Source organism: Monodelphis domestica, chromosome 4 (assembly GCF_027887165.1).
Source record: "Monodelphis domestica isolate mMonDom1 chromosome 4, mMonDom1.pri, whole genome shotgun sequence".
Classification (NCBI taxonomy): domain Eukaryota; kingdom Metazoa; phylum Chordata; class Mammalia; order Didelphimorphia; family Didelphidae; genus Monodelphis; species Monodelphis domestica.
In genome coordinates, this window is record NC_077230.1 from 110,512,309 (window position 1) to 110,532,573 (window position 20,265).

The 20,265-nt window shown below is 32.5% G+C and overlaps 1 protein-coding gene across 3 annotated transcripts in view; it reads left to right on the plus strand.

Annotated features, from left to right (window-relative positions):
- WDR33 (WD repeat domain 33) overlaps nt 1-20,265 on the plus strand; it is a 110,249-nt gene that overhangs the window by 64,123 nt on the left and 25,861 nt on the right. The gene's annotated exons all lie outside the window — the stretch shown is intronic.

Below are 20,265 nucleotides of genomic sequence, written 5' to 3' on the forward strand. Positions count from 1 at the left end.
AAGACTGTTCTTTGCTGATTTCCAATCTGAATGACTTTCTCAAGATAGCTTTCATTTCACAAGTATTTTTTATAGCCATTGTCAATCATGGCATATCCACTGGATCCTTGTATTCTTGATATGCTACATTGTAGTCTTAATTTCCATCTTAGTCCTTCATATCTCATTTTGGGGTTCTTAATTTTTAATATGCAAGTTACACCATATACAATATACAGTATTTTGTTTCCTATTTTGAGTAAAATGCCTTCCACTAAAGTTATTCTCATTGTGTCATGGAGGAATGTCCAGTGAAGGCTAAGCCAATAAAAGGGATGCTCTGATAAGTTTCCTACAAAGGAAAGTTTAAAATAAGGCTCTGGCAATAGATTATTTCTGTATTCAGGTACCATTCCAGCTAAGTTTAGAGACATTTTTACTAGTAGTTTGCCAATCATAGCAACTCACAAAACCTATCCTAGAGAGGTGATTTTTGTTGCTTATTAGATGCTATACTCAATATTCCTTCAAATCTTGAAACCAAGAAGCATTTTTGATAGGTGGCAAATAATGAAAAAATGGAAATATTTATTTCAATAGTGAAAGTTATCTCAGGCAACCACAATTTGCACATGCCCTAACATTTTGTTCCTGCCTTGAGTAAATTGCTTATAGTATTGAAAATAATACAAATTTTCCTTTTTTTGAAATTTCTCTGTGATAATTCAAGTTGTATTAGGTTTTAGTGTAATTCATAGATTGAATAATCTCTTCTTAGTATCTAAAAGTAAGTTATATTTTACATCTTTTCCATAAAAAAGTCCTTGCAATCTAAAGTCATTGACAATCTTGGGCAAAAAAAGTTCCAATAAAAAGTTTGTCTAATATATTATTCTACTGAAGAAGTTATTTATGTAAAATGTTTTGAAACTTTAGATGAAAGAAAGGTTTAATCTCAATTGGTAAGCATATTTTGTGAGTAAAAAATGTTTATTTCACACATTTCAGTTATGCAAAGAATACATACCTGATTCCATCTATTTATGACACAAATTCCAAATCATGTGGCTGAGAAATAGAAATGAAGTAGTTCATTGAAGATTATTAATATAAGAACTACTATAATGGGGACATTAAAAGAATATTTTGTCCCTGACATTTGGGCCACGTTATATGCCTCTGCTAGTTTTAGATGCACTGTGGTCATTGATATTGTAAGTCATACTTAAAATAAATGATATTAAAATGGAATTTTGACTTTTCAGCCATTTTATTTATTTTTCCTTTACCTGAGGCCATAATCTCACTTTATTGTTGTGGAAATAATCCTGATTTCTTAAGGTTATTCTAGCAGATTGGAATTTAGAGCAGAATCCAGCAAATTAGGATGAACTTCCAGTATTGTTCTTGTGGGTCATTTGAGAACTATTCTAATTAAATGTAGAGAGGCACATTTTTCAAACAGTTCATTAACTTGTAGATAGAATAACTACACTGATAAAATCACAGATCTCTTTAAATAATCCATTTACACTGTTACTTCTTATTGTAGTACCACTTTAAAGCAAAACAAATAGGAAATTATGCCTAAAAGTACTAGCAGGGTGTTATGATGAAAATATGGTTTAACAGTCTAAAATATTAGATCATATTCTTCAGGCATCTTTCTCTATTTCTTTTGTTTTTCTAGAGATTCAGGTAACCCTTTGTTTCCCTGATCTATCATAAAGCTTTTAAGCTTTTTTTTTTAACCTTTTTATCTCTACAGTACCCATTTTCCTTATATCTAAAATTTTATGGTATTTTATGCCTCTTCTGGGATTATCTCTATTGCAAAGACTAAAAAGCAGTTAAAATCATAAAGTTCCAACAACCTGTTAAAACTTCAGCTGAATACCTGCAAGAGAGACTTCAAAATGTTCAAGATGTCACAGTGCAGCTTTAAGCTTTAATAGCTCCTGTGCATTGGATTATAACCATAGCTTAGCTTAGTTGGCTCTTGTGAAGGTATTCATTAAATTGAAGATTGGAATCCATTTTTTCTTTTGGGTGTTAATTGGGGGGGGGGTATTTACAAGGACTATCAAAGTATGTAACTATTCTTTTTCCTTTTTTTCTTCTTTGCCTTTTCACTTTACCAATCTGAAATGAAAACAAATAATTGGGGAGAAGGGAGTTATCCTGAAAAACCATTCCAAATGCACTGTTAAGACTGAGTAGGAGCAGCTTGGTAACTCTGTGGATTGAGAGTTAGGCCCAGCTACAGGAGGTCCTGGGTTAAAATCTGGCCTCAGACACTTCCTAGCTGTGTGACCCTGGGCAAGTCACTTAACCACCATTACCTAGCCCTTACCACTCTTCTGCCTTAGAACCAATACCCAGTATTGATTCTATGACAGAAGGTAAGGGTTTAAAAAAAAACTAACAACTGAGTAACACTTTCCCTTTGCCCCATTTTTCATATGGCCCAATGGCTAGTAATAAAAATTATTTTAATTAGATTGGCAAAAAGAAAATTAGAACTATCTCTACATTCTCTCCAATTCACCTTTCTTCCTAATGTAGCCCTTTTTTTTTTTGCTTATTCAAATCCTTCTGGGAATTTTAGTGATATATCTTTCCTTAGTAGTGCTTTAGATTTAGACTGTACTCATTCAATTGGAGCACCCTCTAAATGATTAGTTGGTATGGCAATCACTTAATGTAAGTGGTTGTTTAACAGCAGAAATTTAAAATCATGGAGGTTTGTGAAAAATACTCATTTCAGTCTATTCTTTGTTATAAAAAAATGTTACTGAGCCATTGAATCATTCCAGCAGTTGTGGATTTCCATCAGTCCATACTGAATCATTATATGAATATGGCATGAATTTATATGAATCTCACCATAGACTAAAATAACTGGTCTAGATAGCTTTCAAAACGGCAACTGTGGTCTCTACTATGTCCCAGGTAACTGACTTAATAAAAACTGCTTATGGCATAGCATATGAAACCATAGAACATAAGTGTGGGATTCTTTTTTTTCTCTATCTACTAAACAAGGAAATGTATAGCATGGAAGTAGAATTTTTATTTGTGTATTTGTGGGGAAAAGTGATTAATATTTTGATGCTTATCATTTTTGTCATAAGGAACTTTTTGCTGTATGAGCACAGTGATAACTTTTAGAAGTACAAGGTTACAGATTTTGAGTGAGATGGGACCTGAGAGAGGTTAAATGACTTCTCTGAAGTCACAGGTTATGGTTTTATTATGCATTTGAGGTTCATATAGTTCTTATTAACACGATGCCTAGCATGTTATATGCCCATAATAAATACTAGTTAAATAAAATTAAAATGTGAAGGCTAAAACTTTGTTAAAGTGACATAAGTATAAATTAATATGGTAGGTTTGGATGGGGAAAGTGTAGATAAAAAGTTTATGCAGAAATAGATATGAAAGTGAATAATCACATAGATTACCTGAACATTGCATAGCATTTTCACTGACTTCCAAGGTAAGGCAGAGACTTGTACTTCTCATCCTTTCTTCAGATTTAGGGCAGATTAGATTTTGAGATATTCTTGTACATATCCCTTTCGAGTGTGTCAATAAACTGAAACCAATCTCATTAGATAAAGATTTTCTCCATTTGCTTTTTTTTTGAAGCTTTTACAATTTTATTTTATAGGATCATAGATTTGCATCTAGATGGGGTTATAGAAGCCATCTATTCCAACTTTCCCATTTTTATAGATGAGGAAACAAACCATTGGGAGTTAAAGTTATTTGACTTTGTTCACACAGGTCTTGAAGTAGAATTGTTTCAATCAAAAATTCAAGGTTAAAATATAATAAAAAACTGAGAATTAGACATTTTAAAATGATTACTATACAAAATGTGCCAGAGAATCTAGACTGGATCAAACTAATAATGTCCATTATGTTATCTTGGACAAGTGACTTCATCTCCTTGAGCCTTAGTTCTTTCTCCTATAAAATGAGGGGTTTGGACTAGATGGCCCCTGAAGTCTCAATTCTATGTGTATGCTCTCTTTCCTGCATATTAGTCACTCATCAGAAATATAGTAAGGAAAATTCCTAAAAGATCGTGCTTTATGAATACTTAATCAGCCACTCTTAGCTGCTCTGATGCCAATATTTGATTTCCTTTTTAAAGGATTTAAACATTATCAGGATCGTTGCTTTTGAAGATGGGATCCTTGCATTGTGTGTCTCTTAAGTTTCATGAAAATTATCTTATAAAATTAATATTTTTTCTAATTCAGTTAATTTTACATCCCCCCCCACCCCCCAAAAAAAGCCCAATCCAAATGGAAGTAATTTTTAAAGGTCATCTCTAGTTTTTCATTTATTGTAGAAATCCCTTCAGTATTATCTCCGACAGGATCAAGCCACTATTTATACTAATATTTATGATAAGCAGATGTTCAATCATAGAGTTTACCCAAAAGAAATTCCCATAGTGATTCTGATTCAAGGTTGATAATTGGCTTGGGTATGTGGTTTAGACTAGGGTATGTTTTAAAAAATGAGATCAACTGAGACTTGAACTTCTGTATTTAAACAAACATGGCATGTTTGGTTTTTTTATACATTGCCATTACTACATTTAGAAGTATTTTAATGTAGTAATTTTCTTTATCTCTGCTAATATAACTTTTAGGACATTAAGTTTGAAGGAGTCCTTAGTTCAAGCTCTTAACTAGATAAAGTTCATGATTTCCTTTGATGAAAGAAGATGTTAAACTGTAATATTGAATGGAGACTTACCTATTGTTTCATGTTCACAACTACCTGAAGAATGGTATAAGTTTTGAATCCATTTAAAAAAAATATTGATTTATTTTATATCATTACTTTATAATGATTCTTTTTCTCTATCACCCAATTGAATGTCCTCTCTTAAAATAAAGAATTTCAGAGAAAGTTATCAACATATTGTCCATGTATGATAATACTTGCCTCATTATACACTTATATTTCACTATTTCTCTAATAAGAGGCATTCTCCATCAATTTTTTAGAAGTCACAATTGGTTATTATTTTATAAAGAATTGTGCATTCTTTCAGTTTTCATTTCATTTTCTAGAAAACATTTCATTCTGTTCAAAATATCTAAACCTATAGTCCTCAACTGACTTAACTAATCGATTAATGACTCATTTTATAATCTCTAGGCAGATGAATGATTTATTATATGATACACAGACATTCCATCTAACCTTAAAACTATTAGATGAAAGAATAGTACAGCAAATAGTTTGTTACAATGGAACAATGTCTTAAATTGATGAGTGGATAAATAATAGGACAGCTAACTTTAAATGTGTTAGGGTTAACTTTGATAATGGAGTTGGAATATTATCATAAAATGACATCAGTCCAACATTATATTGCACATACTTGTGGAGAGAGATGCTATTTATGTTTAGATATCTACAGTTGAATTAATGCCTATTGAGCATTATGTGTACCCCTTCCTACAAGTCAGGAAATTATTTTCTGATTTGTATTTCTCTCATTCATCTGAAAATCCTAAAAACAAGTTTTTAATAAAAAGCATCAAAAACTATGTAAAAAATTATTTTGATCTCAGTTTTAGAAGTTCACCTGGTCATTTCATTTTTGTTATAAATCATGTATGTATTGGCCATTCAATTTACAGTAATATATTCCCATCAGATATTTAAAAAAAACCTAGGATTATACGAGAACTTGCTAGGTTTATCAAAGCTGAAAGAGTTAAGTATTATATTTATGCTGTTTGGTAGTCTTGAAATTTCTAGTTTTGGGGCATTTAAAACGTACATATTAATAACTGGCTATACTGTGAATTTTTTATGTTCTCAGCTTAGCTTAAAAACCAACTTTTTCCAAATTACAGTCATTGTCCCTTCCCTTTTGACCCCATCCCTTATTGAAAGAAAAGTAAAAACTGGCATATGCCTAGTCAAGCAAAAGCAAATGACTGTTAGAATTTTCCAAAAAATATAAGTCATTCACTTCAAGTGAATAACATGTTTCTTCATTTCTCTGAACTTGTTATTGGTCTTTGATATGAACTGAACAAATTATAATATATGAATATAATGGAATACTATTACCATAAAAATAGTGAAAGGATGAATTTAGAAACTTGGGAAGGCTTGTATGAACTAATGCAGAGTGAAAGGGGCAGAAGTAGGGGAATAAGTAATATAATGTTGAAAAGAAAACTTTGAAACGTTTAAATCTGGTTAGTATAGTAATTAATGACAGCTTTTTAGAAGGGCATCTGAGAGGAATCAATCCTACCCAACATTTTAAAATAATCTTACTCCCCAATGTGCCTAACTTGTTTTTAATTTAAAACTTTTAAAAATTATTAAGCATTTTATTTTTTTCCTCCCACCCTTACCCCAACTACTAAAGAAAGAACTTAAACCATACTGGTTATGTTGAAAAATGAATTTATTTTGCCTGTTAACCCATTATTTTCTGTTTCAAGGTGGGTGGCATTCTTTATTGGATATCTAGAATTATGGTTGATCATTTAATTGATCAGAATTTGTCTTTCAAAATTGTTCATTTTTGTAATTTTGATGTAATAGTTTCAGTTCTTATTTTGTACATTCAACATCAATTTATGGAAGTCTTTCTGTGTCTTTTAAAATAAAGTTTTTTCTTATTAAAGCAGCACAAGAGTGCTTCTATTATAGTTACATACTACAATTCATCCATTCTCTAATTGATTATCATTTCCATTTTTTGCCACCTCAGAAATAAGAAGCTATAGTTTTTACACCTGACATTTTTTTCCAGGAGTAGCTGGATGGCTTAGTTGGTAGAACATTGGGCCTGGAGTCAGGAAGATGCACAAGTTCAAATCCAGTCTTGGACAATTACTAGTTTTGTGATTCTGGGCAAAACACTTTTGCCTCATTTTCTTCATCCATATAATGAGAATAATAGCCTCCACCTTCCAGGGTCATTGTGAGGATCAGATTATATAATAATTGTCAAGCCCTTTAGTACTGTGTCTCAAACATAATAAGTACTATATAAATGTTAGCTGCTGTTATAAAATTTTCTTGGGTATTGTGGTACACTGGGTCAAAGAGCATTTGGCCTTTTCCAAATTTAAAGTACCATCATCACTGTTCACAGCCTTACAAAGATTACTGTTAGTGACCTAGTTCTTTCTATAGTTAGTTCATGTGGGCCTAATGACTTGAATTTATCAGACTGCTGGTGTTCTCCTAACATTGTTTTTGGTTTCATCTCTTTAAGCACTTTGATCTGTTGAAATCCAAGATCTTTTTTTTTTTAATAACCCTTACCTTCTGTCTTAGAATTAATACTGTGTATCGATTCTAAGGCAGAAGAGTGGTAACATTTGAATTTAGGACCTCCCATCTCTAGTGGACTCTCAATCCACTGAGCCACTCAGTTGCCCCCTGTTCTTTTCTTAATCGTCCCAGCACTTTCTAATCTCCCTGGAATGGGGACTATTCCTCAATGTTTTACCATTTCTAGAAGCATTATCAGAAGAGCTACCAGATACACCAAAGCCAATCTTGGTTCCTGTTCTTCACTGATCATTCTCACTTTAATAAGCTCATTGTGTTCCAGTCCTAGAGCACCATGCCACTTGTTCTGGGTTGGGTTTATCTTAGGCTAGTTTCCTGGTAGCTTGGTTCATATTGGAACTACATGTGACACTCTTTCAACAGTTAAGATTTTATATGGCCACTATCAAAAAGTATATTCAAAAAAGGGAACTATTGAGGATAGACACCTCAGATATGGCTGGACAAAATTCTTCTGCCTTATTATCCATTGGGAATCACTAGGCAATCTGAGTACCTCCCTTCTACTCCAAGACTACACGGGATTTTCACAGCACTTAGGTTTAACTCAATTTGTATTTTTTGTACTTTTCCCATTGTTTCTCTATGTAAAAGATGGGGAGAGAATGCAGTTCAGCTTCTTGGAGAAACAATTTGACATTTGAATCATAAAAACTAATATATATAGAATGAAGACTGGAAGAGACCTTTGAGGTCATACTGTAGTCCAACTCCCTCCCCTAACAGGTGAAGTAAATTGTCAAGATCAGTGTATCCTTAGAAATCGCTGATTGTTACTTGATGTTCATGAAATTGCAAAGCTTGAGAATTTAAGACTTTGGAATACTCTGTGCATTTTATAATTCTTAATTCTCCTGCATGATGAAATAAAGGGGAAGAAGATGGTAGAGAATGAGAATCTGTCAGAATCAGGAGTATATGCAAATTCTGATGAAATACCTGCATTCAAAATTTGTTTTTCCTTCTCCCACCAGTCCTACTAATACAGAATTGCCTTCTGCTTCAGTATAGATTTATTTTCAATTTTTATCCTTTCCCTTTAAAAAAATCTGTTACCACTTTTTTTTGCATTGTAGTAATCTTCCAAAATAGTACCTCTTCTTTTGCTTCTGTTATTTTGTTTTCCAGTCCTTAAGGTAGAAAGTACAATTATTATTCAGAAGTTCTTTTTATCAAAGTATTTGATTTGGAAATTACTGTGAGCACTGTTGTTTTCTTTGGTCTTGGCAATGTTAGCCATTGATTTTGTTAAATTTTCATTGTTCTGTTGCTTTTTTCTGACTTCCATATTTATTTCCTTTCTCCTATTTCAAAGACATATAGGACAGAATATCAGTTAGAATGGGTCTTAGAGATTATTTAATTCAGCTCCTTCATTTTATAAATGATGAAACTAAGGCTTAAAATATTTTTTGTAATCTATTTTTCTTTACAAAAGCTATCATAATTTTTTTTTACTACCATTAAATAAATTAACCTTTCTTAGATTTGGCATGCTTGTTTAAAAGGTTTGGGAAAGTTTCTAGAAGATTGGTACAATCGGTCAATTAAAAATTATAACTTATTTATCCAAATTATCATTGCAAATTATTTAGGAAAAGACAACTATTCTAAGAGTAATGACAAAAAACTTTTGGAAAGTTGGTCCATGTAGCTTTTTTGAAAAATTTAGGGAAAAAAAAGGAATCTAAAGGAGTTTTGTTGTTTCTTTTCTCTAGCTAAAAATTAATTTGATGCCCGTGATATATTTTTTTAAAGACGATGCAGGAAAAAATTCAGCTAGCATTAATATAGTTTCTCAAATTTATCCTTTGTGGCTTAAAAATACTTAATGATACCAAATATCAAAGGAAAGATGTATATCAAGACTGACTCATTCTCAGGTTAACTGGCATTTTTGCATTTTATCACTGTTTCAAATTTTTATAAACAAGTAATAAAGATGCAAATGTGCTCTCTAAAATTCCAGTTTTAGTTTTCTGGTATTTTTACTATACTGTGGAGAAGGCAGTGTGTTTTGAATGTATTGGAAAGATCACTGCAAATTTGAAGTAAAAATCTGGAATTAAGTTCTGGCTCTGCTTCCTTTGTGACTCTTCAGTGTTCACTTAAACTCTGTGCTTCATTTTTACAGCTGTAAAATGAAGTGTTTTTGTATTTGTTTTATAAAGCCCTTCATAAGCCCTAAGATCCAAGATGTAAATGTGGTTTCTTCTTTTCATTCCCCTTTTCTCTTCCTTCCTCCCAAATATTTATAGTCTTTCCTTGTGTAGATTTGAGAAAACTTTTATTTCTGCTTAATTTTTGCTTCTCCACAATATTACTCTAATCATGTGATATAAAACACCAACAATGTCCCCTGACCTCAAAAGTAGACAACATTAGTCCTGTAATTGATATTTAAATTTTTAATTGTTTTGATCTACAGCATAATTTCTTTTAGCATTTGGCCAGCCTTTATTACATACGTTGCTGTCATTGACACTGTGTTTCTGTGAAACAGACACACCCCTTGAACTTGACCATAGTTTTCATAAAAATCAGCACATTCTTTTAAAAATATGTTTGCTCAATACATGTGAGTTGCAAATTTTCATTTTTTATGTCCTTAGCTGACAACATACTTATGTAGGTTGAGGATTAGATTTGGAGTCAGCAGACCTTAATTCAAGTCCTGGCTATGCCATTTACTAACAGTGACTATGGGAAAGTTGTTTAACTTGATTGTAGGCATACCTCTTTCATACTCAAAACAACTTGTAAAATCTTCAGAAGCTTGTTTTGTTATCTTGCCAAATTGGACAGATTTTTTAAAATTGGAAGCAAGAATATAGTCATTAATACTTTGAGTTTCATTTCGGTAATTAGTGATTTTTAAGTGATTCTGAATTAACTTTTATTCTTTGAATTATATCAAATTATTTAAAGAGTACATTACTCTTCCCCTAATTGATATTTGACTTCTGGTTGTGATAAACTAAACATAGATCACTATTTCATTGCCTTCCCTCCCTATTTACAGATGTTAAGGTACTATGTTGGGGAAGTTTGGAAATAGCTTTTTGTTATTGTAATGTTTGACATTTTATTTAGTAGCATTTTCCTTGCTGTTACTGTATCAAAGGAGCACTTGAATTATTTATGTTGTTTTCCTTTCTGTATCTAAAAATCATGCTGCTGTTTGTAAGAATGTATAAAAAGGAGTTTCAAAATGGTTATTTTTGTTTATAAAATTGACCCCGCCTTTTGAAAATAAAATGGGATGAACACAATTTCAAGCCTTGTAATAAGTCTTCTTAGAGTAGAGATTTTCAGACGGGTTTTTCACAAAGTGCTTGATATCTGTAGGCTTATCATTTAAGGGATATAGTTGTGCTTCATGTTTAAATTTTTTTAAACGCCCTTGCCTCTTCTGTCTTAGAATTGATTCTAAGTATCAGTTTCAGGGCAGGCGAACTCGTTAAGAGCTAGGAAATTGGGATTAAGTGGTTTGCACAGGATCACATAGCTAGAAAATGTTGGAATCCAAATCCTCCTCTCTCCAGGATCAGGTGGTTTATCCACTAAGCCACATATCTGACCCTCATATACTTAATTTTTGTCATTTCCATCAATTCCAAGCCTTAACCACTCACAATTATCTTTTAGGCTACTGGGCTTCAAAAAAATGCAACCATAGTAAGCTCTAAAATGATTTCCAACCAAACAGCTTTACGTTTTAAAGTTGTTCAAGGGATGATGGTATTATTTTGATAGAATTTAGATTTTAAAACTGAAAAATATAACTTCATTTGTTATAAGTCTCATAAGCTCAGATATGGTTATGTAATTGGTTTAGCCAGAAAGGAATTTCTTACCCTTAAGTTCATAGTAGTACATAATTATGTTTAAACAATAGCACAAATATATTTATATATGTATATATATTTAGGTTTCCATTTTTGAAATTCAGATTTTCACCAATTCTAATTAAAATACTTTTCTTGAAATCCTCATGTCTACTAAGTAATATATTAGTATAACGTAAAAAGAGGGCTTTTGGATAGTTAATTGTTTTTAACAATTTTTTTTAAATGAGCTATTTTACTCCAAGCCTACAAATCAGTAATGTGTTCTGGTCACAGTGTAAGTGATCAGTAGATATTTGCTAATGATAGTCACAAAATGAAATTAATAAAATCAAAATCTTTTACCACTTGCCTGAAATTAATTGTTCATGCACAGTTGACAGGTAGCTGTTTGCAAAGGTTCATAAAAAATAGTAATAGTTAGCAATTACATATGGTGCTTTAAGATTTGCAGCATTTTACAACTGTTATCTCATTTCCTCCTTACAACAATTCCTATGAAATTATTATTATTATAATTTTAAAGTAATTTAAACACTTTGTTTAGGTTCAATATGTGCAAGTGATCATTTTAAGTGTACCAACACCCTTTATATAGCTAAAACAAAAACCCCATAAAACTGTGTGGTGTGTGTGTGTATGTATGTAAACGCTCTTTGTTTCTCATTAAGCTAATGAAATAAGCCTTAGAAGATAAGCAAAATTGAGTTGCATTCATTACCCTAGCTATTTGACTTTAAGAATTAAAGAAACACTTTAATAATTTTAATCTTTTTTTCCAAGTCTATCTTTTGCTGGATTAATTTTAAAGAAATCTTTAGTTTCACTATTACAGATGTTCTTCTTAATTTACTCCTTGGCTTAGTTGGTTCATAAGTAAAACTAAAAAACATACTTCCTTTAAAGGTCCCTTTATGATTTGGATCCTTTGTTCAGTGTGAATTATAGCTTTGTCTACAGTGGAGATTAAGTGCTATTCATTGTTTAAGCTTGTAAGTATTTGCAACACCCAGTGTAAAATAATATGGTCATGGTTTTCCTTTGAAGCCAAATTTCTTAATTAGAGATACAATTTGAATGGATCTATGATTTTATGTAGGTTTTCAAAGATACAGATTGGAATTTGTCCATAATTTTATATTTTTACAACTTATCCAAGTTCTCCTGTAAATCTTCTACAGGAGGGGATCTTCTAGTTGTTGTTTTTCAATATATTTGAGTGAATACGAGTGGATTCTTCATCTTTATTCCTCCTTCCTGTATGTCACACCCACCTTTTTTTCTAGTCATGCATGTCTCTGATGACATTTATTACCCAATATCTCTTGTGCAGTTTTCAGTTCAGAATGTTTTGTAACCTAGGCACATGCACATTGGCCCTCTGCTTTGCCTTTGGATGACCAACTTGTAATTCTTAAAAGACTATAGTATTCAGTGGTTTGGGTATTCTATAATTCACTTATACAACATCATTGGAAAAAAATTGTTCAAGGAGAAGATTGGGGTCAGTAAAAGAAATTCAGTTTCCCATGAACAATCCAGCCTACTTTTTTTTTCTGTTTGGATCTGGTTTATCCATCCAGTTATATTTCTCAGATGTATCTATCACTACACACCAATGGATTAACTCTGGATTTTTCATGAAGTTTATGTCATAGTCTAGTCAATTTTCAAGAACTTGGTATTCCACCATGGCTAGCCTAAATTATTTTGAGTTATTATGGTTCTCCTTCATTAGCCTCTGTGATATTCTACAGCTTAATGCAGTCAGTACAAGATCATTGGCAGTTTGTAGTATCTGAAAGACCTTAGATTCAGAACTACAAGGGGACCTTTGAGTTCATCTAGTCCAACCTCTATATTTTACAGCCTGAGCCCACAGATTAAAGTTAGAATTTAAACCCAGTGTTGTCTGACTCAATGTCTATGACCCTTCTCATACCTTACAAGGATGTTCTTACATTAATATGTCAATTCTCAGATATTTTGTAGAGTTGGGATAGTAGATAGATATACATCTCTATAGTTATTATTATTTTGGGGGGGCACTCTTTTGGGTAACAATAAAGTTTCCAAGATTTTTTTTCCCCATATAGATTTTCCTCTGCATCCCATCCCTCAACACCCTCAATATTGTGATGTCTCAGCACAGATGCTTGCTTTGTTTGAAACAGTTTCACTGTTCTTATCTTTATTAGTATAATTTTTGTTTTTTTATACAGTATATCTAGGACTATGGTTTTGAATGCAGTGGTTGAACTTTATAATCGGGAAACTATTTTTCCTTTTTTGCTCTGCTAGACAGACGTCTTGTTTCTTCCATTTTCATCTCATTTATTTTGAATTACTTCTATGATGAGGAGATTGGGATTAATTCATAGAATCATATACTTTTATGCCTAGATGATCTCTGGGGTCCCTTTAACCTTCAGAAGTATGGTGGTCTTCTAAGTTCATGATCAGATAATTTGCTTAGAACTTTAAATGACTTATGTATGCAATGCTATTTTAGATTCTTAAATACAATAGTATAACATATAACTTGAAGAGATCCTAAGAAGAGATGAAGTGACTTGCCTAAGTTACCCAGGTCATATCCTTGTTTAAAGTTAATGTCTAAAAATTTAGCTAAGAAGGCATTGATGTACGTTTCTGCAAGCAACATACCTAAAATTTTTTGTTAATGTAAACAGTTATTTATGGTGTACTTACTTTTTGAAAACTTTGTTCAAATTCTCACCAGTCCTAATTTCTGTGGAAATGTGGGTAGGACCACAGAAAGTCTCCATTGCTATTTAGAAGAGTTCACTATACTGTCTATACAGACAGTTTGTATACACTTAAAATTTTAAAGCCATAGCATCCAAACACTGATTACATATACTTCCTAACTCAGCTCACAATATAATCATAAATGAGCATTCAACAATACTTCCTGTTTGGTGATTAATTGTTCTTAAGCCATTTTTAATAGTCCCTGTAGTGCTTATGGCTATATATATTTTGGCTAGATTTTTGGTTAGATTCTTAGAAACTTATTCACTTATTATACATTTAGCCTTTGTTTCTTCATCTATAATATAACAACAATAATAATGATAATTATAAAAGCTAGCATTTACATAGTACCTACTCTACCATGCTCTGTGCTTAATAGCTTTACAAATACCTCATTTTATCCTCCCATTAGCCCTGGGAAGTTGATGTTCTTCTTATCCTGGTTGAAGAAACTGAGGCAGACAGGTTAAGTAACTTGCCCAGACTTAGCTAGTAAGTGTGGGAGCCCAGAGTTGAATTTACATCTTTCTTACACTAGGCTTACTTTTCGATCCTCTGCAACTAGCTGCTTCTAGGATTAAGACCAGAAGTATCAGCAGGTTATTATGAGAACCATACTACTGTTACTGCTGCTGCTGCTGCTGCTGCTACTACTACTACTATTACTAATACGGTGGTACTTGCCATGTCAAATTACTTGCTCCTTGAAATGCATTTTTGTGTTGCTTTGGGAGACCTTTCTATTACCTTCTTTTTAGTTACCTAATTTCTAGGTGCTTAGTATCTAACTGTCTAAATAATTTAGATTACATTTTACAATATAATGCTTTTATCACTAGGAAGAGCTTAGATTCTTACATGATGTTTCATGTAGATCTTTCCAAAGGCCATAAATACAGCTGTACCTTTATTATTGCCAGTTTGGATAGTGGAGACTATTTGATGCCTAAGGAGATGTTACAAGAGAAACAACCTTGAATGATTCCTCTAGAAGTTAGGGCAAATTTTTAATACTGAAAAGAAGAAAAAGATATATTTGTATATATACAAATTTTATAAATTTTATATATATATATATATATATATATATAAATAATATGTAAATAAGTTCCCCTCTCTGGCCACCAACCAGTTGATTTGACTCAAGCTAATCCCTGAACTTGTGATCCTCAGTTTTGTCTTTCTAAGATTCTTTCCCTTTCAAAGATTCTTCGAGTAAAATACAGGTAAATTGCCTAATCTCCTTGGTATCACTTTGTTCATCTATAAAATGAAGGGATTGGATTAATTGAGGTATTTTTCAGTTCTAGAGATATCCTATTATTATTATAAAAGTTCATTTGCAAGTCTATAGTTTAGAACTTGGGATAAAAACTGTTTTAAAATGCTTGGATGCTATTCCAGGTCCCAAATGTTTAAATTTTAAATGTTTAGCAGTTTTTTAACTCTACCTTAAGTACTACTTTTACATTTCTATGGCAAAATGTATTCATAGACTCATAGTTCACTCTGTTCTTCCATGTCACTGGAAGATGGAATATAACAGTAACTTATGCATAGGATGAGGCATTAATCTAGGTAAATTATTCTTTTTTTTGCCATTTTTATTCTACATTATTTTATTTATTTGAATATTTTTCCATGGTTACATGATTTGTGTTCTCTCCCTCCCCTCTTCCCTCCCTACTCCTGGGGCTGACAAGTAATTCCACTGCTTTATACAGTCTTATTACTCAAATAGGTAAATTATTCTTAAGATATTCTGAATTGGAGAGTATAGTAGCGTACTTGCTAGATGGTGGATAGGGGGTGAGACTGAAACTGGGGAGTTGGGGTTATTGTACCAGATCTTAGACTCCCAGATTGTAATTACTAACTTACAAGGAACAAATAACTCCATTACTTGATCCTATGTATGGTAGTGAGTGGCAGAGTGAATAGAGCATTGGACTTGGTGTCAAGACCCGAGTTCACATATGATCTCAGACACTTACTGGCTGTTTGACCCTAAGTGAGTCACTTAACTTCTGTCTGGCTGAGTTTTCTCATTTGTCAGATGAGCTTAATAATGGTACCTATGCCCTGTGGTTATAAGGAGAAAAATGAGATATTTGTAAAGCACTTTGCAGATCTTAAGCACTATATAATTGTTAGCTGTTACTATTATTATTAGGGGGAGGAAGAGAAGAAGGATTAAATCAGGGACTGCTATTTCTTCTCCTTTTCCTTCTCAGGTTTAATATATATATATTTTTTAAATAGATGCCTAAAGGAAAAAAAATATTTTTAACATACCACCTCTTTGATCTCTTTCATGCACAAAGTACAGATCACTTTGCAGGATATCCTTAAAATGTACAGTGTTATCAAACTAATATCATCGCAATATCAGTTTTGGCTATGGTGATTATAAATGTAACATATAAAATCCATATGTGCTCTTATTCACCATCTGCAATTATAGAGCCTAATGGAGGCCAGAAAATGGAAGAGTGTATTTAAAAAATCACAAATTTTTTTACAGCAACTTGGAGCTTTCATATTACCTTTAGTACTTTAAATGGGAGATTCATTGTCCACTGATTCATTGTTCACTGATCACTGAGTAGTCATTACTGCTGGAGGAAATGAATCATAATTTTGACATAACTGAAGAAAACCACAAAGAAGAAGAAAGTTTGAGCTTTAAAGTACCTTGGAGAGGCAAAGAAAGGTGATTTTATGCTTATGCTCACTGGCAACAAGAAACATTTCAAGGGGGCATTTGGTCATACCAAATTGCAATGCTGATAATAAATATTTTCAAAAAAGGCCAAAACCATTATAACTTATTTACCAACATTGATTGTAGAACATTAAGAAGTAGAGAAATTCTATGGAAAACTTTGTAAGATCCTCCCCTGTACCCCCAATTATATGAGTATACTCTTTGATATTGATACACACACTGATTTAAGTGCATAAGAATGGGGAAAATTATGTTCAGAAAGCATGGGCCAAAAAGATGAAGAAAGACCAAGAGCTTGTAGTTGATTCAAAAACCATGATCTCTTTATAACATGAATTCTTTCTCTGAGAAAAGAATTGGTAGACCTTGTATTTGGCAAGCAGTAAAATGAAATTGATTAAATGGGGGGGGGGGAAGAGTGTCTCTCAATTGTTATGAAAGTCATCCATTATTATTATTATTAGCCATTTGTATACTGTCAAATCACACATTTGATTAAGATCAGAATACACAAAAGACAATCAGAAAATGATAAATTACATATATGATTTAAGTAGTTCTTACCAATAAATTAAGTTAAAGTGATTGTGAAAAAATGAGTAATGAACAGCAGAAATGAATGATCTGATAGGAATAGTAAAAGGGGGGGGGGGTAAAGCCAATTTGCCAAAACAGGAAAGAGAGAAAAATCTGAGAAAAATAAAACCAGGACTTAAGAATGAAAATGAGAAGGCAGCAACAAAAAGAAAAATGGACTAGATCTGCAAAGACTGTCATAATGAATTTTTTTCATAATTAGCTTTTTTAGTTACTAAGGACAATTCAGTCACCATACTTGGGCTTTTCACATATAATCATGGATGTGCTTATGGTATAGTTGGAAATGGCATAAGAACAAAGATTAGAAAACCTACTGGGCCAAACCAAGTGTACATAGATCAGAGTGACTACAGAATAGATCTGTAGCACAATTCTCTGGGTGCTGAGATATCATTTACAAGTTATTTGAATGCTATCAAAAGCTTAGAGAAGAATTTCACTATCAACCTTTATTTCTATATTGCCTTCTGTTCAGAATCTCTGAGAATTAGCTATAATTGCATTGGAATTCTTGATTAGATTTTTAGTAGGAAACAAGCAGACTTTTCCAAGTAATATTGTACCCATTTGCTTATCATCTCAATAAGTATGATGTGGAACAGAGGTGTTATTTTTGTGCAAAACTCATCAGTAGAGCCAGAACCAGATTAATTAATAAATGATTAACATAATTAATACAAATTAGTGTAATTTGTGGTTTTCTAAGTCAATAGACTTAGACTTTCTAAGCCTTCAAGGATCTGTCTCTATTTGAAATTGATACCACTTAAGCATGTGATACAAGTTCTCACTCTTTTGTCATTTGATGAAAAGGCATTTGAATTGGTAGAGCAGAACAATTTAGTAAGTCTTCTATCATTTCTATATCAAAGTCATTGCAGATTTCTTCATATGTACAGCAGAAATAACTTGTTCAGCCATTCTCTGATCATAAACATCAAATGAGGCACACAGGAAGATGATTGTTTGCCATTGTGATGGAAGAGATCTTTTGCAGTATTTATGTTAGAGGATTATCTGTGGATGGTGAGGTCTTCCAAATGGTCCTGTTTGTATATGATGTACTGATTACATCATACCCCAGAGAATCTACCATCTTTAACCTTCTAAAAGAGTTTGATCTATGCAGTTTCTGTGGCCCAGATTATGACGATGCAGCTCAGGAGAGTTTGTCTATCAGCATGCATTATCTGGGACAGACAGTTCAAATGGACATTTAATTGGGCCATGAGTGAAACAGGATCTGGAGTCTGGACTGAATTATACTGTGACTAGGAACTTGCAAATCTTTTTTTCTTAGTAACCCTCAATTTTTCCCAGAAATGAAGAACTCTCCGTTTAAAAATAATATTTTACTAGTATGTCATTGCACTAAAGAACACTAGAAAATATGGTGAGTGTATGTGGGCTGCAACATAAAGCCCATGAACAACTTTAACGACTACCCAGGAGTAAATAAAGATGATGTCAAGGAAATGTATAAGAGAAGATGGACTGGTCATATAATGAAGTATGACTAGTAGATAACCCACGGACTCCTCAAGTTGTCAAGGAAATGCAGGGAAGGCCTTCAGTATATTGAATGTGCTTCCTTAGGTAAAGTTTTGTTAAGGAAGGGACAACTCTTGCACAGGATGGGTAGCTGTCAATGGATTACAACCTGCATTCTTAGAGGGAACACCCACATTCATGAGTTTGCCAGGTTGTCATAGGGAGGAAAGACTCATGATTAATAACTGATAGGAATTGATAGAATTAGACCAGAAGTTTTTAGAGTGATTCTTAAATCATGCAGTAGTTTCTTCTGTAAATATACTTGATTTTCAGTCAATACCCAGAGTTTAAATGTTTTATAATAAATTTTTCTAAGGGCATATTCTACTCCTTAGAAAATAAGTAGTATATATATAAAGTCTACTTTCTAGACACATATTGTATATGTGTTCTTGTAAATGGAATTTTTGAAAATCAGAACCTATTAATGTAGATTGTGTTTTCTAAGTAAAGGCTTAAATATTATTGTATCTTCATTTTTGACAGTGGTTCCTGAGTTATCTTTGAAGCTTCTATATATATGCTAGTCATGGAAGCTGGGGTGGGGGTGGGGGCGGCAGGCTTTCATTCTCTTTCTACTTTTGAGTAGGTGCAAGTAATATTGAAGATTTAAAATTTTCCATTTTCCTCTTCCTCTTTTTTTTTCCTTGTTCATATCTTTTTCTTTGTGTTCCTTTTAAAAGTTGAAAGCTGTTTTCAGTTATGCTTAAAATTAGGGTTGCCAAGGACAGGTGTTTGGAGATTCCTGATGATTTTCTTAATTTAATTTGCAAATAGATATTGTTCCTTTTAGTAAACACGGCCATTGAAAGGAATTTTGTTCTATCCTTTTGTAAGAAAGAATCCCCTTACTTTTTTTCCAACAACTTTATAAGTCTTGAATTCCACATATTGAATTTTCATTAAGAACTATTGAGCATGTTCTGATGCATAAAGAGCTGGCCTCGGAGCCAGGAAGATCTGAGTTTGAGTTCTCCTTCTGATGTATATTGTCTTTGTGACTTTGAATAAGTCCCTTACTTTTCAGGGCTCTAAGCAACATTATGAACTTTAAGTTGGAGAGAATCTGCCAGCTTGCATTGTCAAAGGAATTTCCTGATCTGGGTATTCTCTAGAACAGTGAAGTCATAGATCTAGTCCCTTTAACATGTAAAACAAGGTAGAACAAGAATAAGGTTGGAAAATTTGAAGTGATTGACATGGGAAGAAAGTAGTTATGAAATAGGATAAATCCATTTTTGACAAAAACAACCATGTGTTAATACAGATTGAGCTGCTGTTTCCTCATTTTTATACCTTAATAAAACTTTCACTAGTCTGGCAAAGAACCTCTATACTAGCTAGTGCTAGTGGGAAGGTTATGTAGATCATCTTATGTTGGTTTATATGTTTTTGTCTTATGGAAGGACAAATAAACAA